Consider the following 26,927-nt stretch of genomic DNA (forward strand, 5'->3'; position numbering starts at 1 on the left):
GTGCTCAGATAGATAGGATGGCACAATTTTTTCGGTGCATGCATGCACCTCAGTTCTCACTATGAAAGATATGTGTGTGTGCGTGTGTATGGAGCAGTCTGCTCTGTTCACACTTAACCACAGTCATGGCAGTTGTATAGGCTTCTACATCTTCTGTGGAATTCATAACAAGTTTGACTTGCACTTGGAGAGATGGTGCATGCATGCACCTCACTTCTTATTCAACCCCAGCAGACAAACTCAGCTTTGTGGTACATACACATTATATGTTCACACACACGTTTGCTTGAGACAGGTTCCAGCCTGTCCTGCTCAATTTGTGCCACAGCTGCACTCGACTACACGTCCATCTCAGACAATATACCACCTGTCCTGGCCCACTTAGCTGTCACCTTTGCAAATTCACCAATATACTACAACTGCTAGGGAGTCTTCATGTTGTTTTTTGTCCCAAAGACCACACACAACTATTAAATGTATATGTAGGATCTATCTGAAATATTGTGACATCTTGTAATTAAAATTTAGAATGTTAACATTATGCATGGTTGTATGTTAGGAGAGCACACTTTTCCTAGAAGAGCCTCTGGGTTGCTTAATGTCTGCAAAGAGAGCTGCACACACAGGACAGAAAGAGACAGTATGGAAGGAGGGGAAAGTGTGTGTGTGTGTGTGTGTGTGTGGATGGAGAGCAACAGGTAGGAGATTCCAGAGTTAAGACAAAAAGTAATGAAGAAGTCAATGGAAGAGGAGTGTGTGGAATAGGGCGACCCGGACACAGGAAGGCAGACACGTCTAAGTCCATCACCACACGTTTACTGTACATACTATTATTTACAAAGTCAATAAGTGCACCAACATTACTCCCCACAGTCCCACAGTCCTGGCTCTCATTAGCCGTCTCTCTTCTTCCCAAACTCTTCTCACACACAGGGCCTCTCTTTGCCCCCTTCTCTCACCGACCTCGCCCAGCTCCTCACCCGACTCCAGCCTTGATTGTCAGGAGGCGGACCTTTAAATAGGCAACTGATTCTTGACCACACCCGGCCACCTGTGACAAGTGATAAACAGGTGAACAATATGTTGTTATTTTAGTGGTGTGCCTTGCGACCCCAAACTGCAGGGGAAGACTTAATTGCTGTTTTTCAGTTTTGCAGTTTTTCGATGCAAATAGCATTTGTTGAGCACCATGTTTCAAGGACCAGTTGTGCATCCCTCTCTCCTTATTTGCTATAATATAATGAAAGTTGCCTTAATGTGGTAGCAAACATTTCATAAAAGAGTGCTCATAATGGACATGCAGTAGTACACTGTGTGTCTAGCCCTGTGTTTGTGAAGGAGCTTTCATGGCATATCCTGTAACATGGAATAAATTCAAAAGAGACTTTCCAATGAATCAAGTTTGTTTTGTCTCTCTGTTATTCACTATACGTTGAGTGAGAAGACAGATGTGTAGGCTGCAATGAATTCCGCGCTGAAACACGGACTGTAGATTGATGATTTCAAGAAAAATGGTTTAAAACAGATAAAGTTCTGTCACGCTAATAATTTTAACTATACATGGGTCTGGAATATCAGTGCACCTGTTCACAAATTTTCTATTTGTGCAAAGTTCTAGATTCTCATGTGTTGTCTCAAAATAGAAAGCAACAAGCTGCAATAAAAATAAAAAGTATAATTGGGGAAGAATTAAAAAGCCCTTTAGATACAAGTTTGCCTACTTTTTATTGCCATTTACAAAGCAGAGTGGTGGCTCTGAGACTAAGGATCTGCAATGATATCTGGAAAGTTGCCGGAAGTGATTCTACTCTGCTTGGCCATTGAGAAAGGCACTTAACCTAAAAATTGCTCCATGGGTGCTGTACAATGGCAGACACCTCATGGTCAGGAAAAAACACAATTTCCCCCTGTGATGAATATACTTTATTTAATAAAAAAACAAATGAAAAGTACTGCACTGGTGACAGGTTACAACATTGTTACTTACTATCCAAAGGTTAATACTTGGACTACAATCTGTGCTGTCACAGTGTGATTTCGTATAGCAGAGATCACTATAATAAACACCTTATAGATATTCAGATTTTCAATGCCAAGTTAATATATTTTTAAAATATACTTCAATATACAAAAATGACAATATATATAAAAATAAACTGAATCATTGATGTACTCTATAATTCTTTGTAAACTATGTCATAACTAAAATGTATTATATTAAAAAATAAACAGTACTGTAATATTTTGTAAAATGTGTCTTACAGCATATTATTCTTAGTATTTTAAAATATATTAAGAAATATATTTCATATTTAAAAATATATTTCAATAAAAAAAGCCAACAATAATTTACAAATTTTAAAATATATTTTGGTATACTGTATGATATTGTAATATTATATATATATACAGTACTAGCTGTCACCCATGGCTCTGCCCACATAGTAGTGAAACAGGACAGTGAGGAGGGTCCTGTACAGCATCTTGCTTCCCCTTCCTCTTGGCCCACAGCCTCTGTCTCGGATTTTACACAAATAAATCGCTCCTGCAAGCAAATTATGATTCTAAGCGTGATGAGAGAAGTTGCAAAATCAACTGGAATATTCCAGCAAATTATAGAAAAAAAAACACAATGTAAATCTGTTAAGTAGTTCACTCATTCGCTAGGTAAGTGGAGGTAAGGTACACCCCGAGGCTTGTGCATGAGTGAGAAGGGCCTGGCGTGTCTCTCGGATTCGCACAAATAAATCAGTACCGCAAGCAAACTATGATGCATAATGCAATGAGAGAAGTCGCAAAATCAACCGGAATGTTCAAGAAAATTCTAGAAAAAAACCTGATCTAAATTTGTTAAGTAGTTCTCTTAAGAAAAACAGACAGACAGACAGAGAGACATTGGATTTTATATATATTTATGGTTAAAGTAAACTGTGACATTTTAAAATATGTTTTACATACATTATATTTCTATACGGGTCAGTAAAAAGAATGACAAATCATATGATTTAAGAAATTGATACTCTTGAGAAACTGAAGTTTAGAAACTTTTTCCTTCTTTGAACTATTTTGTCTTCATTTTTTGCAAATAATAAATATCAACATAGGCTAATGGACACACTTCCGAGTCTGTTACCCTCAACTCCTTGAATCAGAGACATGAATTTAACATTTACTAAACCCTTCTAGGACTGAGACCCCAAAAAAAAACCTGATTAGATAGATAGATAGATAGATAGATAGATAGATAGATAGATAGATAGATAGATAGATAGATAGATAGATAGATAGATAGATAGATAGATAGATAGATAGATAGATAGATAGATAGATACTTTATTAATCCCAAGGGGAAATTCACATACTCCAGCAGCAGCATACTGATAAATAACAATATTAAATTAAAGAGTGATAACAATGCAGGTATACAGACAATAACTTTGTATAATTTTAACGTTTACCCCCCCGGTTGGAATTGAAGAGTCACATAGTGTGGGGGAGGAACGATCTGATTAGATCCAGATTTGGCACAAATAATAATAATGGTCACATACAAAACAAATAACTACAAATAAAAGACAACTGGATATGGTCTAAAGTTTAATTTGAAGAATGTCATTAAGCAGTTAGACAACCATAGTTTAAGGGCACACTTCAGTGCAATGTATGAGGACTCTTAAGATGTACTCACCTTTGGGATGTCAGCACACTCTTGTTTAATATTGTGGTCAGAGCAGCGCATGCAGTGCAGGATTTACGTATAAGCTACACAAGCTATAGCTTAGGGCCCCCACCTTCTTGGGGGCCCCCAAAACAAATTGTCCGAGTGAGCAATTGTCATATATACTTAAATATACTACAGCATTATTTGTCCCAATCAGGCCCGGCCTTAGGCATAGGCGAAGTAGGCGACCGCCTAGGGCCCCAGCGTCCTAGACTCCTTGGTCTAATTTTCACGCATTTCACAGAGCTTCCAGGGGGGCCCCGCCCCCCTCAGGGGGGCCCTGGACCCCCCTTTCGCCTAGGGCCCCATAATACCTAAGACTGTGCCTGAGCGCATGTAAAGATGCTGAAGGCACAGAATCAGACATGTACAAAAAATTGTCAGTATGTGTTCAGGAGAACCAACCAGACCATCAAGGCAAGGTTTAAAATGGAGTCTTAGGCCATTAGTGATTACATGCATTTTTACAGAATTGATAAATTAGGCTTTTGTATATTAACAAATAAATTAAACGTATCATTATCATTTGTATAGTGTATGTACAGTATTTGTCCACATTAGTGGCTGCAATTCAATCCCTTTATTTATTAAACCTCGAGTAAGCATCGTTTTATAAACACGTTTTGTTTATTTCTTACTGGAGAAAGAAGCTGCATTGCATTAAATGAATGCAATTGACACCGATATCAAATAAATTAATGCTTAAATAATGTCACCTTCTACACGAGTTCCACTCGCCCGACTCCTTCGCCAGTTTCCTCTCATCAGGTCTCGCCTCCCAGACAGGTGCGCGTGCACGTACTAATAAAGCGCGCGACGACGGCGTATTACCTGTCAGTATTAGAGGACGGGGCGTGGGACTGGGTTCATAGTACTTTGAAGTTTCTATCATGGGATGTAGAGCCTTACGCCTGTTATTGCTCGCCTTTGGGCTGCCCAGCTTGTATTTCTCTGATGTTTCTGCTGCTTTCGCTTTCAGGGGCTCTAAACTGCCTTCGAAAGGGTACAAGACTGTAGTTATACAGAGTAAGGACTGGGCGCAGCAAAGAGCGGGGTCTCCCCAAACGGTATCTGCGGTGTGTACGGAGAGTGAGGTTATCATGACTATCAATCCTGATCTGTTTGGTACTCGGCATCCTGTCCAGGCGTCTGATTTAACACTAGGAGGATGTGGAGTAACTAGCCATATGTCCACACCTCCTGCTTTCGTAATTGAGGGTCTACTACAGGGATGTGGTGGTATCCTTACGGTAAGCATTATTACATAGTTTTTATTAGTGAAATTTGAACTACTACATAGCTTCTGTTATAACATATTTACTTTTTGGAGTTGCTGGGCAGTTCAATGCAACATGAAGATTGATTTTTTTTTAAAAGCAATAATGTTCAAAGTGGGTTTTAAGTTGAAATTCTCATACAAATGGAAATGAATTGATTAGATTAGCCTGAAAGGAGTGTCGAATGTTTGTCATGTAGAAATCATCTGACTCTGGCTAAATGTTTTTTCACATGCTGGTATAGACTAACCAGTTTATTCCAAAAATTGTAAAGGTGACTAAGATTTGACATGTTACCATTACCTTTCCAGATGTCTGTTGATGAAATGGTATACAGCTTCACCCTTGACTACAGCCCCTATCAAATTACTGGTATCCCCATTGTATGAAATAACCCAGCTGTGGTGCAGATTGAATGCCATTATCCCAGGTGAGAGGCTTTCATTTTGCCAAACTTCTTGGGTAGGACACAATTCACAAAAGTGCTTAAATAACTGGAAGAGACAGATCAAGTCTTAATTCATACTAGAATTTGACTAGCCAGGACTGCTGAGTCACTTAATTATGATCACTTGGTTAAAGCAGGTCTATTAATTGCTTTTTTCCTGCTAGGCATCAGAATGTTAGCAGTAATGCATTTAATCCTACTTGGGTCCCCTATACATCCACCAAATCTGCTGAAGACATTCTGGGATTCTGATTATAATGAACAGTTAGTACTTTATTACATGCAGTTCCTTCCTATTTTGGGTGGTTTTAATCCTTGCACCAGACTGTCAAGGTTAGCTCTACAGGTCTGTTTTAAGGCATTGCTATCTCCATAGGTGGTTGGAGTGGGCCAAGTTCTTCCATGACCTTCTACCTAGGTGACCTCCTTAGCCTTCAGGCATCTGTAGATAACACTAACCAAGTACCTCTCTGGCTCTTTGTGGACAACTGTGTGGATTCTTCTGCTACAGATGGTTCTGCTCCATCATACACCTTCATTGGCAACCATGGGTGAGGAATATAAACCTGACACTTGCCTCAAGGCAATTTTTTTTTCCTCTTGTAACTGATCTAATGTGTTTGCATGTGTTTCATTGATGGCAAGACAACCAACTCCAATTCCCACTTTGTAACTCCCAGAGTTAATTCATCCATCCTTGTTTGAACTTGATGTTTTCAGGTTCTATGGTGTGGTTACAAGCTTGGTAAGATGACTGTGTAGTCAAGGTTGTTGAGGCACATCCATGTAGTTTTTTTGAATGGGTATTGCTTCAGCATCTAAAAGGCTGGCTTCTTGTATGTGTTCAGATCTTCATTACCTGTACTCTGAAGGTGACATTGGCTTCTCAGGCTACTGACTCCTTGAACAAGGCATGTTCTTTACCAACTGTGTTGCTAGCCTCCAGGAAGGAAGAGAGCAGAGAAACTTAAACCAAGACCAAGGAGGAGTGGTAGGTGTCTGCTGCAAATATCCTTTTGGAGATGATGCATATATGTGAATCTAATGGCTTGCTCATCTCTTAAGCCCGAACCATACCTGCTGAGTGGGGAAAAGACCCTTGTTTTTGGCCCCTTATTCCTGGAAGGGCAACGTCAGCCTGTGGTGTCAGAACATCTGACTGCAATGGAAGCACAACCATCCGGTGAGCTCTCAAAGTTGAATCTCCAGTGAGGTGGAGTGTATGGTATCTAATGGTGCAGAGGTTGATTAGAACCATCTCTAAACTGATCACTTATTGGATGTACAGTATAATGACCTAGCTATCAAAGCTAGTCATGTGTATTTTAGCACATCAGAAAGTGCTCATTGACCTTCTCTATTTAAAGGTTCCTCTGTGCTGATCCTGGGTTTAGTGTTGGGTGTATTGGCTCTGGCATGTTCTGATTTCCTTGGTTTCTTGTACCAGAAACATTTAACTTCTAATTAAACTGGCTGAAAAACCTTTTTTTGTGATGGTTAATGAATTTAATATGCATAAGAGGTTAAACCTCACCCATTTTTCAACTACTTTAAACAAGAACCAAATTTTCCTCATCATAAAATTTAAGTGGTGTTTAGGAAATGACAACCCTTGTCATAGTAGCTTGTATTGCTGCTTTGAGGATGAAAGGGTATAATTTTAAGCTAAAGAATATGGAGTGCTTCAACTCTTTAGAAAAAACCCTTGACATCCCTAGTCAACTTTCTAGGGGTTGATTCTACAACCCCTATATCAAGGGTACCGTAAATGGCCCTTTGTAGATGACCTGCATGCTTAACACTAGAATTCCTGAAGCCTGTGAAAACTTAATCCCGGCCCACCTTTAAATCCTTTCGCACCCCTGCATCGGCATCATTATGTGTTGCAAATGCATCAAGCCACCTGCTGTCCCATTGACCTCCTTGATGGAGCTCGACTCGGGCAAAAACTTCTCCCTGCTCAAGCCAAGGCTCCTTATCTGTGTTTTGAGGTCAGGTGTTGTATAGGGTAAATATACCAGTATAAGATTATTTGGAATACAAGTGTGCTCTGTGTCTACAAAAATCTGGATAAGTGTAGGATAAAGAGATTCTGAACACATGTCTAAAGTGGAAACTTTTTTCCAGGTTATACTAATGACAAACACGTGCTTAAAGAATATAACCAAAAAACATTCAGTTTACATGTGGCTGTCAGAGTTAAACTCGAGCTCCAATGTCAAGCACCAGGGAGTTTACACATTCCTGAATGGTGCAGAGGGAAGAACTGCTGCCTTTATAACCAGAAGGTCCTGGGTTTGAGACCGAGCACTCTGTTTTTTGAGTAGTGAGCTGCTAGACTCATTTCTATGGTAGAAATGACACCCGGTGTAAATTTTAGCTGCTTGTAAGAGTTAAGTGTATGTATTTTTTTTTTCTGATATATGGTACAATGAACTTGCCTCTGCCTCTGCATTTGGCATTTATCTCCATTCTTCCCACAAGAGCAGCGCTGTGGCTGATACTTGCTCAGAACTATGGTTGTACCGGCAATCAAAGATGTGATGTCCCATGACTGCTTTCGGACTGGACAAAGGCCGGGCCATAGCAACCAAGCACTTTTGCCAGCTAATAGACTGCTTCCCCAGACACCCTGTGGAGGAAACTCATTTCAGCCGCTTGTATTCGCGATCTCGTTCTTTTGATCTCTATCTTTCTGGGCTTTCCCTTAAAGATAGGGTGAGAAGCTCAGTCATCCGGGAGGGGCTCAGAGTAGAGCCGCTGCTCCTCCGCATCAAGAGGAGTCAGATGAGGTGGCTCGGGCATCTGATTAGGATGCCTCCTGGACGCCTCCCTGGTGAGGTGTTCCGGGCATGTCTAACCGGGAGGAGGCCCTGGGGAAGACCCAGGACACGCTGGAGGGACTATGTCTCTCGGCTGGCCTGGGAACGCCTTGGGATTCTCCCGGAAGAGCTAGAAGTGGTGGCCGGGAAGAGGGATGTCTGGGCATCTCTGCTCAAGCTGCTGCCCCCGCGACCCGACCTCGGATAAGCAGGAGACAATGGATGGATGGATGGATGGATGGATGAATAGACTGCTGCAACTCTGCTTGGCACCATAAGTAAAATGGGACTTCCATCTGCAGCTAAAGTCATTTCAGGCCATGACCATTTCACTGTTTAGTGTTTGGATCTGACAGGGCTGTGTTGTGTATGTGCCCAACCTTTACATTGGCTGTTACAATCAATGGCTTCTTTTTGGGTGTAGACAGTCAGCATATGGCTGTCAGATCTAAGTAGCAGTGTGGTGAATTGCTCATGTACTGAAATGACTTTAGCTGCAGATGGAAGTTCCATTTTAGTTTATGGTGCCAAGCAGAGCTATGTTGCAGCAGTCTATTTGGTGAAAGCGCTGTGAAGAAGTGGTCTGTTACTATGGTCCTGCCTTTGTTTAGTTTGATAGCAGTCACAGGATATCTCTGCCGGTACAACAAATCGTTTTGAGCAGGCATCAGCCACAGTGCTGCTCTTGTGAAAATAATGGAGATACTTGCCATCAACTCAGTGGGAGAGGCAAGTTCATTGTACCATGTGAACATCAGAATAAAACAAGGGCTAACTTTTAGTTAGACAAAATTTACAGTGGGTGTTGGACTCAAATGTTTATTATATTGTAGAAATAGCAGTTCTTACTTATGCACCATTCAAGAACATGTACAAACTCCCTCTCCATTGACATTTGAGCTTGAGTTTAACTCCTTAACAGCCCATGTAAATCAAATGTTATTTTTTACACTGCTTATATTCTTGAATAAAAGCACATGTATTTGATATTTGGACTAAAGTCTCGCACATTATACACTTCCAGACATTGCATGGAAAGTTTCTGCTTTAGGTATGTGTTCAGCATTTTTCATCCTACAATTACCCAGATCTTTGTAGATATGGAACACCTGTGAAATGCATGTGTTCCAAATAATGATACAGTATTTACCCTATACAACTCCAGATCTCACACCCAGATAAGGAACCTTTGCTTGAGCTGGGAGAACTTTTTGCCTGAGCTGAGCTCTGTCAATTGGGGGGGATGGTATAACAGGCTGCTTGAGCTGATCAACGCATTTACAACACAAGATGCTGATGGAGAGTTGCGAAGGGATGTAAGGTGGGCTGGGATTGAGTTTTTTTCGTAGGCTTCAGGAATTCTAATGTTAAAGGGTTTCCCTTCTGAGGGCATGAAATTCCTTCATAACTGCTACTTGTGTCTGAATTGTTCTTTACTTCAAACTGTTCATACCAGTGAAACACTCAAACTCTGACACTACCATTGGTAGCCATACATAAAGGCTTGGGTGATGAGATATAAATCCTAGGATGTAACAGTGTGCATTGCACAAGTATTTGGACAAATGGGTTTTTCAAACCCTGAATGGCTTCTATGTGGGACTTGCACAGATCTTATTGTATTTTATTGTATTTGAGAGCTTTCCCCTGTGGTTAAGGCACAGCAATTTGTATAGACATCACTGGCTTTCCAAGAAAGTGACAAACCCAGGCTAAAGATGTTTAATCACTTATACTAAATAGATTTGGAGGGGGTCAGGGGCCATACTCAAAGCATGATCAGTGTTGACCATTTATGTGGCCTGCAGTATGTTCAAGTTGGCCAGTCAACAAAATAGACACATTCACCTGCCAAAAATGCATCATTAGTTGAAGAAAATGCATATGTTGGAGCAATCTGATAGCAATTAGGCAAACTGAAATTGTCTCGGTAGGTTAGGATAATTAGGCCATTTCTGGTTTGACTTCAGTCTCTCTAGGCTCCACTGAATTGAGTGTGTGGCCCAAATCAGCGGCTCCACTTCAACCACAGGGGTACATGCGTAACAGACGGGAGTCAAGTGTCGAGATTTACTTCCTCAGCAGCCAAGCCCCGATTCAGACTCTGAATGGTTTGTCAGCAGTATAGCTGTCAATGCTGAAAACAATGAAGTACTACTAATTGGTGGCTACTTCCTGTGGAGTGTTAGAATTATTAACTCTTAATCCAGTAATTAAATGAAATGCCTCCCAAAGGCAAATGTATCTGAGTTAGAGGCTAAATTGGACTTTCTGCCAACAACGAAGTGTCTGCCTTATTGTTGCATGTTGGAATGAATGATATCTGTAGGAATCAATCTGAGGTATTAAACAGGAACTTCATACCGGTATGCACCAAAGCTAGAAGAAAAGGTTGGAATTTGTCTGCCCCCTCCCCTATATAGAAGGGATGAGATTTATAGCAAATTACATTTCTTTCACTGCTGGTTAGAAACATGGTGTGAATATAAAAGCATAGCCTTTCTAAGTAATTGGAATGACATTTGGGAAAGACCTGGGCTTTTCAGGTGCGATGGGTAGTTATCTTAAGTGCAGGGGATCTTATTTTATCCCAAAATAGGACCGCAAAACTGCCTCATTCACTGAGCAGAGCATCATCCTGGCCACAGCGTTGTGATCTTAAACCACAGGCTCTTGTTCATGTAGTGTTTTCTAGATTGAAGTAGCGACACACTCAGAATAACGTTTTGAATGCTGTTTATTGTTAACCCTGTTTAACCAACTCTCCATACAGCATGCCTCTAAACCACACCCCTCCCTCCGACCGTCATACGTCTCAAAAGATGCAGATTATAGCAATCAACAGCCAAATATAAAGCAATGGACAAAAGCATCATTAAACAATTATATACAACAACTATTAAAAGCCTCCTGGGTAATTTATTTAGCATTCCTCTAGAAGACACGCTTTAGGGCCACAATGTGATGTTCTCTAGTCAGGTCAGCCTTGAAGCCTCCATCATTGTGCTTATAGCTTTTTGAGAATGGCCATTGTTCCAAGGCACAGTCCAGCCTGAATGATGAATGACTCCCCATATTATCCTCTTGCCTTTGTGGTGTCGTTCTTCCTCCCAAAGCCTGTTACACTGACGTCAGTGAGTCCTGAATTTATAGCTTTTGAGCATTCTACAAAGGCAAGTACCAACCCACCAGGCACGGCATGCATTAAAATGAGGAATTTAGTTACCTCAGCTAATTTCCAACAGGAAAAGAAAATCATGAAATCAATCACTTCATTAATTCAGAAAGTGCTCTTCCCAGAACATACCCTTATTAAGAACCTTCTAACAGAAGTAATGCTTACCTAGGAAGTTTCATTCTATCCCATTTTTTAAAGGAAATAATTTTCAAAAACTAGCATGAATAAAACATATCTAAAGGTTACAATAAAGGAGTGTTCATCAAAGGCTAGGAAGAGAAATTGTCAGAAAAGATCACCCTGATGTTTATCTTGTGTATACTATATAAGGGTGAATACTTTTCCAAAGATTGGTGAGGCAATGCTAGTACCAAGTTGACACAGGTCTGCCGTATCTCCCACAAAATGGCTCTAAGAAAGAGAAAAAGAAAAAGACAGCCTAAGCAGGACAGGTTGTGGAAATGCGGTGGTCAGTATGTTTGCATGATGTTGGGAAAATGCAGGGATGCCACTACAGGAGAGAAAGAGAATTACAGCTTGGTAGGAAGCTAGAAATGTGTCCCCAGCAGGTGAGGCATACAGGAGACAACCCAATATTCCAGGCAGCAAATGGTGGGTCTATGACTTTTCAAGGGTAAGAACTGGCAGAAGGCCAGTCATAAACATTCATTCTATTATGTGACACTAGAATTATTATTCCCATTTTGCCTCTTTCATGAAGGTAGATTAAAATCTGAAACCGTATATATCTCAGCTTCCTAGGACACCAGTAGACAACTAAAGGGAGTTTTAGCCGGGCACCTCTTAAACAAGAGTATTGTAATTCCTGATTCTGGAAGTGAATCTCAGGTGCTAAAAGGGAATGTGGACAAAATTAATAACCTGAATAATTTTTTAAATAGATTTTCCCTCTTTCCTCCACCACTTTATCCCAATGACCAGTCCGCCCCCACCACACCATTTCTACTGTACCAATAAACATAATCACTGGTATGACCAGTGATAAGCCTGCCTCTGATGAAAACATGGAAAACATTGTATTGTTCCAGGATGTGCTTCTTCATTTAATGACTACAGACTTGTAGTCCTTACATCGTACATGATGTATAGCTGGTCCTGCAGTCCTCTTGTGAGAGACCACTTGAACACACTGCAGTTTGCCTTTTGGAGTGAAAGATGCAATTATCTATTTGTTCCACAAAGTTTATTCCCAGTCTGGACAGCAATGGCATCACCATGTAGATTACAGTATGTTTTGTGCTTTCTATGCCATCCTTCCATTCCTGTTAAGAGATAAACTCCGAGATACGCAGGTGGATAAGCCAATAGTTTGCTTGATAAGAGACTATCTGTCAGGCAGACTACAGTTTGTGAGAATCAAGGACTGTGTCTCGTGTCTCTGATATGAGCAACACTTCAGCACCACAACCAGCAGTCCAATCTCCCCTTTTGTTCACCCTGAATACCTCAGATTATAAATATAACTCCATGTCACTTGCAGAAATGGAGGCCAGCATGCTTATGGATGTCTGTTCATCCAATATGCCCATGATATTGCCTAGGTGACATCTAAATATCCCCCTTTAGTGGTATCTCATGTCACTGGTGGACACTGTGCTTTCTGCAAGGATTTTCTTTTAAATTTACTGGTGTTCAATCCCTGCCACTCCATTTAGATCCAGCCGTAAATTGTTAATAAAAGACTCAGATACACCACCCACCCCAAATTGAAGCCTGCATGTGACTTACTTTACATCCCAGGTAGATCTGAGCCATGTATTGAGTGTACAACGAAGACGTTTAGAAAAAGTCAACAAGAAATGGATTAATAGATGTTTGAAAAGAAACCCTACCATGACCAGGACTGAAGGTACATATCCATTAGGGTGGAGTTGGGAGGGGGACTTCACCTGGTCATCTCAAAAGATTCCTCTTCCTATCATTAAAAAGCACTTTCGAAATGGGGTCTTTAACAAGTGCCCACCCACAGCTGGTCGCTGCCAGAACTCACTCATAAAGGAGAGTTAAAGTCTAACTAGCTGAGCTGGGAACAGGCTGGTTGTTGCTAGGAGATAAAAAGAAATAAAAATAACCCCCAACATACCCAATCAACCCCACACCACCCCTTAAGCCCTTTGCCTCCCTTTCAAACTGCTAAGTCAGTGACGTCAACAGAAGTGTCGAGACAAGAAAAGGGGGCAAGGGAGGCTTTAAATGTGTATCCAGGGACAACTGAGGGGTCCCTGACTAGTCAGATGAGCCGGGTTAAATAGTGGTGTACCCTACTAAAGCATCCTCATGTCCTGCTGGGTGTTTTTTTCTTTCACACTTCCAAGCCACAAGACTGCTTGTATTTCACAAAGCCTTCACTACACATAATATGCCATTGTGCCCAATCTCTGGTTGCAAGATTATTGTTTTTAGCATATATCTGTCTGACTCATTTACCCATGATGACTTACAAACATCAAACCATTATATGACCCTAAATAACATGCATCACCTGCTAATGCTTAGTGTGTGCACAGCATTTAAGAAATACTGAGGCAGATGTCAAGCAATCAGGCTTTAGTTTATACAGTGCTTTTCAGAATAAGGTACTTTGGAAAAAAAACAAGGTCTGAAATAAAGCATCTCAAAATTATTAGGTACTGTAGATTTGAAGGGAGGCCATCGCTGGAAAACAGTGATGATAGCTGGGAACAAGAAAACCAACCAACCAATCAATAAACCTTTATTCTATATAGCATCCTTCATACAGAACCAGCTTACTAGTCTATTTAAAAAGTAAAAAGGATACATTATATATACATACAATAAAATACAGAAATGAATGTCAGATACTCAGTACAACATCAATCATACACTCTTTATATTATATATAGTGTCTTTCACAAAAGACACCATCAGAAGTTGCCATATAAAATATAAAAAGAATAAATTTCATTTGAAGAAAATGCACAACTGATATTCACCGATAGATGAAAACTAGGAAATTGTCCAACCAAAAAAATCAATCAGTCTATCAATCTTTACATAGCCTTTTACAAGACACTTTATAAAACAAACAGGAATAAATTACATATGAACAAAGTATAACACAGATAAAAGTGTTTGATACATTTGAAGAAAAATGTAATCCATCAATCAATCAATCATTAAATTAATTCACTTTATTTTATACTAGCCATCCCACGTGACTCTGCCCATGTAGTAGTGAAACAGGACAGCGATGAGGGCCCCACCCGGCTCCCCACTCTTGACATCACGCTTCCTCCTCCCCTCAGCCCACAGCCTCTGTCTTGGATTAGCGCGAATATATCACTCCTGCAAGCAAACTATGATTTGTAGCATGATGAGAGAAATCGCAAAATCAACTGGAATGTTGAAGCAAATTTATATAAAAAACCCCAATCTAAATCCATTAAGTAGTTCTCTCGTGAAAAACAGACTGGCATACAGACAGACAGACAGACATTGGATTTTATATATAGAGAGAGTGATTCCTTCACACTACTTTTCAAATCCTGGGTACTCACTCTGTAGAGTTTGCATGTTCTACCCATGTGGGCGTGCTCTAAGTGCTCCCAGGGTCTTTATATTCTCATTGCATCTACATGGGTTTCTTCTGGGGTTCTCTGCTTTCCTTTCACTGTCCAAAGACATGTAAGTTAGGTGAACTGGCATTGTTAAATTCACCACGACTTGTGTATGTGTGTTAGTGTGCGTGTGTTTTTATCCTATAGTGGACCGATGCCCTCTCCAGGGATTGTTCCTACCTTGCGCCCAGTGCTTGCTGGCATAAGCTTCAGCTTCCCTATAACCTTACTCATGAAAAGCAGGTTTAGGAAATGAATGGATGGATGAATGTATAGTCTCCTTCTCATAGAACACCAGTGAATAAAATACATTTTATATGATAAAAAAATTACACATACAAATATGACTGTTTGCTACCCTTGACAAAGAAAATGAACCAATCTTTATTGTATATAGTGTCTTTCACAGAGTGCACTATAATAAGTTGAAGTTGAAAGCAAACAAATGTGTACTTCATATGAGGAAGATGCATTTACACAGATATTCATTGAAATCTGAAAGCCAGGAAATCAACTACTTCTTGAAGCTTGAAGTGGGAAGATATTCAAAACCAAGGAAACAGCATCTTTTAAAACAACAGTTTCTCAACAGGACCACTGTATAACTCATTTAAATTCTCTGTGTTCCCTTTATTTAACAGCCAAAACATCATAAAATGTTAAAGTCTCCAGTCCCTCCAATGCTGAAAGTTTACCTAAAAAGACAGCATGAGGACTTTATTTTCACAATGAGGGTTCATTGAGGTTCTGAAACATTTGGGAAATACATCGCGATCACCAAAGGCTAAGTTATTAGAGAATGAACTCCATCAGATCAGTCCAGAAATGACCACTGATTAAAATTGCTGTGTTAGTGCAGTAGCCAACATATCTGCTCTAATGTGTTTATTGCTTTTACTTGAAAGAGAATAATTACATGTATAATTGACAGATTGCTGAGATTTGCTGGAAGTCATATGAATAGATGTCTTTAATTATTTTTCTCTACTGTTAAAGCAGATTAGAACAAATACAACACAGTCCATTGTGTGCATGCTATTGAAACAGCAATATCAGTATAATGGCCGGCAAACTTTCAAGAGAACACATAAATGTATAAATGGAGAATTGCTAAAAACTGAATTCTTTTAATTTCTTTCTTTATGGTTAAAATAGATTACTACTAATGTTTAATTAGCATTTATTTTCATTTTTGACTATTATATACCAATCAGCCTTAGACATTAAAACCACCTGCCCAATATTGTATAGGACTTCCTACCATCATCAAAACAGCCTGTGGTATCTGCCACTAAGACATTAGCAGCAGATCCTTTAAATATTATAAGTTGTGAGGTGGGGCTTCCATGGATCAGATTTGTTTTTCCAACACACCTTACAGATGCTCGATTGGATTGAGAACTGGGGAATTTGGAGGCCAAGTCAACATCTTGATCTGTTTGTCATGTTCCTCAAACCATTCCTGAACAATTTTTGCAGTGTGACAGGGTGCATTAATTAATAATAATAATAATAATAATAATAATAATAGTTCTTTACATTTATATAACACTTTTCTCACTGCTCAAAGTGCTTCATTGAGTGAGGAGCCACTTCCACTACCGCTAATGTGTAACATCCACCTGGATGATGAGGGGGCAACAATTTTTGCGCCAGTACGCTCACCACAAATTAGCTGTTAGGTGGTAATGTGCTGAGAGAGATAGCCAATTTGATACAGGGATGATTTGTGGTCCAGAATAACCAGGCAATGGTGGGAAATTTAGCCAGGGCATTGGGATACACACTACTCTTCACGAAGGATGCCCAAGGATCTTTTATGACCATAGATGGTAAGGATCAGACCAGATAGCCCTGCCTTCACAACCGCATGCATCAATGAGTCTGGGCACTAATGACCCTGTCCTTCCTTGGACCATTTGTGGTAGGTACTAATCACTTTACATTGGGAACACCCCACAAGACTTGCTGTTTTTGAAATGCTCTGAACCACTTTTCTAAGCATCATGATTTGGCCCTTGTCAAAGTTTCTCAGATCCTTATGCTTGCCCATTATTCCGGCATTCAACTCATCACCTTCAAGAATTATCTGTTCACTTGTTGCCTTATGTATCCCACAACATAACAGGTGCCATTGTGATGAGATAAAGTTATTCACTTCACCTGTTAGTGGTTTTAATATTGTGGCTGACTGGTGTATTTAAAAAAGAGATTTATCTATTACTAGTAACAAAGTATTTAGAGTATTCGTAAAAATTATGACCTGGTAAACCAGATTTTTAAAAAAAATATAACAATGAGTTTTTTTTTTGTAGACTTTGTTGATGTTGTGGCTTGATGGTGGTTGGTCTTGTATTCACTAGGTCATCTGTCTGTCTGGTCTATCTGACTGAAGTAGTTTCTCCTTTTGTTTTCTGTCTCCTTTGATTTTCTTTTGCTGTCCCTCTTAGTGGTCAGCTCTAGGTAGGATGCTTATGATAGCTTGGAAGGCATATTAAAACTCACATCTTTGTACAGTATATAATTCTATTACAGTTGTTTATATATAATGTAATAATACAAAAAGAACAAGATAAAGGGTTTGGGGGATCCATCCCGTATACTGTTATTCTCTGCTGCAAGTAACGATAGTAATCTCTTCGAACCGAGTTATATATCAGACAGCAGACCAGGGGGATCAACAGGATTATATAGTGAAGAGGGAGGAAGAGGTGGGTCATCAGGAGGAAGTGACGCCATCGTAGGGCCGTCGTTACGCTGAAACAGGAAGTGAAAACTCTTAAATGCTCCTGCAAGGAATGATAGAAGGCATTAGTGCACGTAATCAGTCCCATGCTGTGCTTCAACAACAACTAGACCCTGTTGCTGAATCCCATGCACACATGTGTGACACAATATACTGTATATATATATGTATATATAATATATATAATTATCACTATCCTTTACATATGGGCTGTAACCCAGCCACAGAGGATGCACAAACCAGTGTGTTTCTTCGTGCCGGTCCCAAGCCCGGATAAATGGGGAGGGTTACGTCAGGAAGGGAATCCGGGGCTCTGATCGAGAAACTTAAGCAACAATGGAGAATATGTTTTAGAGAATGTGATACAGCATATACATTACAAAATGAAAACAGGGTATATGGGTAGTCAGCTATGGTAAAAAATTAAAGGTCTACTTGAGGGTCATCAACTAGAATTGACCAGACCCCACTGTAATAAAGACCCATGTACATATAAATATACACACTTTAATAGATGCACTCCCTAACTCCCTCCTGGACACACTGATCCAATCACCCACCCATTCTGATCACACTGCATGTTGAAACCTAGCAAATGTCATTGAATGAAAGATAATTCTGGTGTTATTATCTTTCTAAATGAGCAAACTCTAGCATTTCAATTTGTATTTTTTTCCTCATGAAAACCTGCAATGGTTGATCCCAGTCATGTAATGTTTACTGATTAGCCAAGAACAAACATTTAAAAGTTAGTTCCAAGTTAGTTATAAAAATGAGTTTGCTAGTAGAAATATCTCTGTCAAAATGTTTGAAAAAATTAGAACAATGTAATCCAAGACAGTAATCCATCTTATTCACCAACAGAATGTCCAAATTAACATCAGGTTGACATAGCTAAAGTCTTATTCTCCACCACATGATTAGGTCATTCCAGGTCTCAATGGTTCTTTGTGTGAAGGAAAACTTTCCAGCATTTGTTTGAAATCTGCCCCCAACACATTTCCAACAATGTTCCTATGTTCTTTTTGAAGAATTTGTTTTTAAGGTTTAGAACATTCAAACAATCTAGATGAGAACAGGCCACTCAGACTAGCAAAGCTCGCCAGTCTTATCCACTTAATTTTTCTAAAATAACATCATGTCAAGTTTGGAAAGTCCCTAAAGTCTTACTGTCTACTGCATTACTTGGTAAATTATCCCATGTGTTTGTGATTCACTTTGTAAAGAAAAACGTCCTAATGTCTGTGTGTAACAGCCTGGATACACACTACTTATCCTCTTCATGAGTTTTAAACGCTTCTAAATCATGTCACCTCTTAATCTCTGTTTGCTTAAACTGTTAAATTTCAATTCTTTCAATCTCTCCTCATGCAGTAGCTCATACCTCTCAGTCCTGAAATCAGTCTAGTTGCTCTTCTTTTGCCTTTCTCTAGTGCTGCTGCATCTTTTTTATAACATCAAGACCAAAATCAAACATAGTACTCAAGATGAGGCCTCACTGATGTGTAACATAACTTAAGCATAACCTTCCTAGGATCGTATTCCACACATTGTGATATATGACCTAACATTGTAGCATCTTCCTTGATCACTTCTTAAGAGCAAGGATGATGCCAAGAATTGTCATTTCAATGGTTAATGGACCAAAATGTATGTCTTTAAATGCTCATCTGACCTTTCTGAGCTGCAAAGAAAGAGTTGCTATCATGAAAGAGCATAACGGGAGGTGCAAGTATCTTCAGAAGCATGCAACTCTTGATGAATCTTATCAACCGCATTCTGAATCCCAGCACAAGAAAAATGAGGCCTTGAAAGGAAGCTGAGATCAAAACAGGAAAATGCTCATTCATTCTCTTTTTGAGCAGGAATAAGCAGAAAATGTCTTCCTCTAAGCTACATGGAGAAGCTCGATAAAGCCTTCACTGATGTAGAGGCAGAAACAGAGTGTGTTATGGGCATTATATCAAAGTTAGCTAGTGATAATGTTACTGCGTCTGTCAAAAAGGTACTTATGTCAGCTGCACTTGCTGAATGTCATGTTCATTTTTTGGCAGAGAATATCCAAAATCAGGTGATAGGTGATGCCAGTCAGGTTGAAGATATACTGTATATCCTTAGTTATTGATGAATTGATAGACAATAAGACATAGTGCCACTGTGCTCTCTAACATGTAGATGGAGCAGAGTCCAAAGAAGAAGAGCAGTAATGTGCAGGGGGTTGGGGATATTGAGGATGTCTGGGCACCTGCCCCTTTTACTCAAAATATCTTGCTTTTGAGGGGGCGACCCACTGCTCACATTACTTCAAGGTGCTGACTTCAGGGGCTGAATTTCATTCCAAGGTAATACCAATTGGTTAGATTCACAATGCATGTCAGGACAAAAACTAGACCATGAAGTCTAAGGAACTTTCTGTATATCTCTGTGATTAAATTGTGGTAATGCTTAGATCAGGGCAATTTCTAGTGTTCCTGAGAGCATAGTGACCTCAATAATTGTGAAATGGAAGATGTTTGGAATCACCAGGACTATTCCTATAGGTGGCCATCAGGTCAGACTGTATAAACAGACAACAAGGGCCTTGGTCAGAAAAGTGAGCAGGAACCCAATGACCACTCTGACAGAGCTTCACTAATTTGTGTCCAGGAATGGAAATGTAACAAGGCCTGTCCCTTCTTCACTTTGTGAGCCACTGCCTACTAAAAGGTCTGTTCACGTGTTTATTGAGACCCAAAATGACTTGAAGCCGGAATTGCTGCCAAAGGGACTTCAGTTTTTGATTTATTTAATAATGTATGCTGAAATATAAATAAATAAATTTCCAAGCATGTTTTCACTTTATCATTATGGGTTATTGAGTGAAAAATGATGAGCACATTTTTTTCCTTTTAAAAATTAAATCTTTAAAACATGTGACTGTATTGTGTGTTTTACTTGAACCAATTACAAAGGTATACAGACAAAGGATTTTATGGGTGATGCAGATTCTTACATTTTTTTCATTACCATACTCGGACAGAAGACCACAACCTGGAAAAGGTGTAGTGACCTTCCTGCCTCTTCAAGCACTCCATGCCCCTTCAAGGTGGCATTAGTTATGTATATCATGATTTGACTGATGACCTTAATTGTCCCTCGGTCTTTACATTTTTTCACACATCGTTTCTAGGGTTCTGAAGACTAACAAATCCATTGATTACATTTGCGTGTTTTTTTTTTTGCAAAGTATTTTTAAAGATGTTGAAAATAAATTATATTCCCACACAGAGTCATTTTGGTTTCTTAAGGGCGTCACCATTCCTGTTGATAGCTGCTATGGTGACTAGGAGTGTGTAACTCATCAGCATGACTAGTTTAAAGGTGAGCATCTCATTATCATCTGTGATTTCAGATTCTTCCAAAAACAAATCTTAGTAATTTTCTTATTAGTATTTTTCAGCTGCAAAATATTTTTCTGCTCCTTGACTGTGTTTAGTGTCAGATCAATTTGGCTCTGGTTACGTGTTCTCTTTTGGACATGAAATCCCACACAGTTTCCTGACTTCACTTGATTCATGTTTGCTTCTTTATTTATTTACTTTTTATTCCTGTTCCAAAGAAGGCAGGCACCTCTTCACCTAATGTCCACAGACAAGTGGTTGTTATGTCTCACATAATGAAGGTCTTTGAGAGGCTGGTACTGGACTGTATAATTCCTCTTGTGGTAGTAACTTGGACCTGCTGCAGTTTGTCTAACAGAAAAAGATTGGAAGGGAGGATGGAATTATCCAACTGCGTCAAAATGCTTATTCTCAACTGGACAAAGCAGGCAGCACTGTGAGGATTATGTTTTTTGATTTCTCCAGTGCCTTCAGTACCATCCTGTTTAGGGGTAATAGTTATAAGCAGCTGGGTGAGCCTATAGTGTCCTGGATGATGGACTATCTGTCGGGCAGACAGCAGTTTGTGAGGCTCAAGCACTGCTTCTCTGAAACAGATGTGAGTAACACCAGAGCACCACAAGGAGCAGTCTGGTCTCCTTTTCTCTTCACTCTTTACACCTCAAACGTGAGCTGACACTGAGAGAAAAGCAGGCATGGTTCAACCTAATCTGAGCAGATCAGTTGTTGAATCAATTATACATGTCTTCAAGTGGGAGAAACAGTAAGTAATATGGTTACCACAGAACAATGAAACAGTATAATCTAACAGGGGTGTCAAACTCTGGGCTGAGAGGGCCGTGAGGGCTACAAGTTTTCATTCTAACCCTTTTCCTAATCAGTGACCAGTTTTCACTGCTAACTGACCTCTTTTCCCTTCATTGTAATAGCCCTGATTTTAAGGATTCAGCCCTCTGAATTGATTCCTTTCTTCATTAAATGGCAGCCAAACAGAAATGAGATGTGAAATGTGCCACCAGATGACCAGCTAAATGGGGGCTTCAAACTCCAACCAAATTCACTGCAACCAGTTTCTTAATGAGAAACCAATTCTTGCTGTTAATTACAGTTGTTATTTAATTCCATGGCTTATTGCTGCTCTCATTCTGCCACAGCAGACATTTCCAAAACGGTTAATTTTTTAGTTTTTTTCTAAGAATACTGTCAAAATGTTTTGGTGAGCTGAGAGATCAACCTTACTGAGACCTACACTTTTCTTTATTTTCAGATATTGTGTAATGGGCACAGGTGAGCTGGTCATGTGGCAGCTTGTTTTGTGTCTCGTTATTGTTTGGCTGCTAATTAAAGAAAAAGAAAAAACTAAGGGGCCTGAGCTAAGTTAATTAAAACTAAGGCAAACACTGATCAATAACAAAGATGACAGTTGGAATGAAAACATGTAGCCACTGTGGGCCTCCAGGACCAGAGTTCGACACCCCTGGTCTACTACATATTTCAAATGATATGCATACAGTACATTCCATTTGTATAACGTTCGACTACCATGAAAAATATATAATTTCTGTACACCATATGTGACAAAACACCAGACGGACAAAATTTACAATTGAACAGGATTCTGCCATAGTAAATACGGTTCTTGACAGCAATACCTTCCTCCTGAAAGACATAAAAGATATAATGATGTCTGTCAGAATGTCCGCACTGTCAGTCTGGCTAGAATTGTCGTTTAAAGAGGAATTTGATTACAATAAAGCAGGTCTATGAGGGCTATAAGGTACTATTTGAACAGAACAGTGCCAGAGTGAAAGAGCTGTCATGTCAGTAAGTTCAGGTATGCGTGCACTCCAAGAAGTCTTCTTATTCAGTAGTAGACTAGATGTATTTACTGTATTCACTTTGTTGGTATCTTACATTACTGTATATACTCCACAATTCACCTCAGTATTCAGTAAACTGTATTGCATTCATGCTTATTGTACAGTATGCATTGTGACCTTGTTGTACAATATTGAGCTGCATGTACTATAAACTTTCTTTTTTGTTTCCAAAGGATGATGGAGATGGAAGCCAGAATGATTATGTTTTTGTGGCTGAATCAGGTTTTAATCCAACCTAGAAATGGAAACATGGTTACATTTGATTGGTCACAGAGCTAAAATAGAAGTCCCAGGACAATGTAATGGAAACCTCACAATGTGTGCAGCCATAGGACAAAAAGTCATCATACACCATCATGCTGTGGTTGGGACCTATAATGTAGCTCATCTCCTTGTGTTCCTTGATGGGTTTGCAGAGCGATTAATGGTGAGAGAAGAAATAATTGAGTAGCAGTTGGAAAACTTTGTCATCATATAGGACAATGTGAGATTCCATCATAACGTAACAATTCAGGAGTGATTCGAAGCCCATCCAAGAATATCGGTGCTGTATCTTCCACCATACTCCCTATTCCTACATATCATTAAGGAGTTTTTTTTTTTTTCAGTGAACATGTGTTGGAGCATTATTTTCTTTTAAAATACCATTATGTAATTTTGTTCACTTTATGAAGATTTATGTAAATACAATTATATTTCAGCGTACATTTGCTATTTGGCAAATGGAAACAGACTTTTGTTGTTTGTGTCAGTTCTCAAAACATGTGCTATTGTTCCTAAAATGCATCCAGACAATGGAGAAAAACTAACAATCTTATCAGTGATAGAAAAATAGACTTTCTAACATCACTTAAAACTTTACTCAGTAATTAAGATATTCAAGGTTCAAGGTTCTTTTATTTGCCATTTGTGCATAAAACCAAAAGTTAAAGCACATTGGAATTCGTGTGTGGAGCTCTGTCCGAGTCATAGTAAAACATTTAAAAAAGATTAAAAAACAGTAAAACAAAATAATAAATAATGTAGATTATACCAGCACTACACAGAAAGGTGGTAATATCTACACACACAAAAAATACAATATATTGTAGGTATTGCCCAGTTAAATATTACACATTTTTCACTCGTCATTTACATGATAAGTGAAGTGAGGTAGCGTGAGATTATTACACATATTCAATAATTTTGTTTTGCCATCAGTCTGACTGTAGCGGGGGAAAAAGCTATTGAAAAACCTTGTTTTGTGAGAGATGATGCTGTCCGCTCTGCTGTGTCTCAGATTGTACATACAGTTTTTGTGTCTGAGCAGAGAGTGAGCTGGATGAAGTGAGTCCCTGATAATTCCCTCTGCTCTTTTCCAACAACGATGTGCGTCCATAAAGTCCATGGAAGGAAGTTTTGTCCCTATGATCCTCTCTGCAGTTTTTATGACTCTTTGCAAAGCTTTCCTCTCTGCCTGTGTGGTGTTTCCATACCAGACAGTGATGCCTGTGGTGAGAATGCTCTCTATCAGTCCTCTGTAGGCCTGGGTGAGAGGGCGATGGTTCAGGCCGGCTGTCCTGAGCCGTTGAATAAAATATAGCCTTTGCTGGGCTTTTTTCACTGTGGCTGTGGTATTAAGAGTCCAGCTCAGGTCTGATGTAACCTGCAATCCCAGGAATCTGTGGCTGTCGGCCCTCTCCACCTCAGTCCCTTTGATGATAAGAGGCTGTAGAGGGGGAGGATTCTTCCTGAAGTCCAATATTATTTCTTTGGTCTTATCTATGTTGAGGATGAGGTCATTCTCCTCTCCGTAGACAAGAATGTTGTTTACCATGGTCCTGTACCCTGACTCGCCCAATGATGAGCCCCAAGATGGTGGTATCATCAGCGTATTTAATGACGATGGTGTTGTCCTGGGTGGAGACACAGTCATAAGTGTACAGAGAGAAAAGTTTGGGGCTAAAGCAACAGCCCTGTGGGGATCCTGTGCTAACTGTGAGCTCAGCAGACACCCGTCCTCCCATTCTCACCACCTGTGGTCTATCTGTCAAGAAGTCTAGGATCCAGTTGCAGGTGGGAGTTGGGACGCCGAGGTCTGTCAGCTTCTTGATCAGTTTTCCCGGGCGGATAGTATTGAAAGCAGAACTGTAGTCCAGGAAATCATCCTGGCATACGTTCTGCTACTTTCCAGGTGTTGCAGAATGTGATGTAGGGCTATTGCTACCGTATCATCCACTGATCGATTGGGGCGGTAGGTAAACTAGAGGGGGTCAACAGTGTCCGGGACCATATGGGTGATGTGCGTGAGGACCAGTTTTTCTAGACATTTCATAGTGACAGGTGTGAGTGCCACTGGCCTGACGTTGTTTAGAGTAGACGTGTCCGATCTTTTGGGGACTGGTAAAATGGTGGAGGATTTAAAAATACGGGGGACTACTGCCTGGGATAATGACAGCATACACACCAGATAATTGGTCTCCACAGTCCCTCAAAACTCTGGGAAGAACTCCATCGGGTCCCACCACCTTGTGGGGGTTCACCTTCTTCAGGGCTTTCAGGACCTGTGTGTGTGTTTCACCTGAAAGGCAGTGTCTGTGGGGTCACAGGGGGCCTTTGAGGGTGTGTCTGTATTCAGCCTGTCAAACCTGGCATATAAGGTATTTAGGCTGTCTGGAAGGGTGACATCTCGGAGATCTGTAGTTGTTGTGGTTCTCCTGTAGTTTGTGACAGATTGAATTCCCCGCCACATGCTGTGCGTGTTGTGGTTAAGGTAATAGCCTTCAAGTTTTTGTGAGTGAGTCCTATTTGCTGCTCTGATGGACTTCTGCAGCTCTTATCGGGCTCTCTTATACTCCACTTGATCTTCTGACTTGAAGGCCTCCTGCTGCTTCCTGATTTTCTGTTTTATATCCCCCATTAAACCAAGGTTTTTGGTTGGGGAACATACGCTCGGTCCTGGGAGGGGCACATATGGACGTGCACCAGCTAATGTAGTCACCCATAGTCTCTGTATATTCATGAATATTGTTAGTCGCCTTTTTAAAAGTGCTCCAGTCTGTGGCCTCTAAGCAGCCCTGCAGACTAGCTTTTGCATCATCAGTCCAGATGTTGATGGTTCTGGTTGTGACTGGTTTTGTCTTGAGCCTTTTGTTATAAACTGATTTAAGCCGGATCGCCAGGTGATCAGACTTTCCAAAATGAGGTTTTGGTTCAGCTGAAAAGGCGTTTCTGATGTTACTGTAGCAGTGGTCCAGTATTTTATTTCCCCTGGTGGGAAAGGTCACAAACATGCATTTTAGGCATATTTTTCCAGAGATTGCAGTGGTTAAAATCTCCCAAAATGATCACAGCGGCGTCTGGATATGTGTTTTCATGCTTGTTGATCATATCGTGTAGCTCCTTCAGTGCAACCTCCTCCTTAGCGGAGGGAGGGATGTACACAGCACTCACAATGATGCATTGCAGTTCTCTGGGGAGATAAAATGGCCTTAACTTCAAAGTCAGATATTCCACGTTTTCAGAACTGGATTTAGAAATGATCTTGCAGTCGGTACACCACGATTGTTTGACGAGGGCGGCCGTTCCTCCTCCGCGAGACTTACCGCTTTCTGCAGCGCCTCGGTCCTCCCTGAAGGCCGTGTAGCCGTCTGGTGTTATTGCCTCATCAGGTGTCCTCTCCCCCAGCCAGGTTTCGCAGAAACACAATGTGGAGCAATCCTGAATGTCCTTCTGCGTGGAAATCCGAGCATGGAGCTTGTCCATCTTATTTTCCAGAGAAAACAGTATGACCGGGAGGGTTAGCCTTCTATTTCTAACCAAGCGGCGGAGCCTTCGGTCAGCTCCTCCCCGTCTGCCGCGCCTCCGCTTCGGCCTGTTCTCAGAAGAGGTCCCTGT

At 40.3% G+C, this 26,927-nt stretch overlaps 1 protein-coding gene and 3 long non-coding RNA genes across 4 annotated transcripts in view; 3 read left to right on the top strand and 1 right to left on the bottom strand.

Annotated features, from left to right (window-relative positions):
* LOC127527237 (uncharacterized) overlaps positions 1-26,927 on the top strand; it is a 143,968-nt gene that overhangs the window by 109,914 nt on the left and 7,127 nt on the right. The gene's annotated exons all lie outside the window — the stretch shown is intronic.
* Positions 1-26,927, bottom strand: part of LOC114648954 (alpha-N-acetylneuraminide alpha-2,8-sialyltransferase-like) — a 258,331-nt gene that overhangs the window by 105,504 nt on the left and 125,900 nt on the right. The window lies entirely within an intron of this gene.
* On the top strand, positions 4,628-5,704 carry LOC114647607 (uncharacterized). Its single transcript, XR_003715580.2, has 3 exons — positions 4,628-4,971; positions 5,310-5,428; positions 5,611-5,704. It is a non-coding gene; the product is annotated as an uncharacterized LOC114647607 (long non-coding RNA).
* On the top strand, positions 6,534-6,925 carry LOC127527239 (uncharacterized). The gene is made up of 2 exons (XR_007934546.1): positions 6,534-6,629; positions 6,814-6,925. It is a non-coding gene; the product is annotated as an uncharacterized LOC127527239 (long non-coding RNA).

The sequence above is a fragment of the Erpetoichthys calabaricus genome, chromosome 3 (assembly GCF_900747795.2).
Source record: "Erpetoichthys calabaricus chromosome 3, fErpCal1.3, whole genome shotgun sequence".
Classification (NCBI taxonomy): domain Eukaryota; kingdom Metazoa; phylum Chordata; class Cladistia; order Polypteriformes; family Polypteridae; genus Erpetoichthys; species Erpetoichthys calabaricus.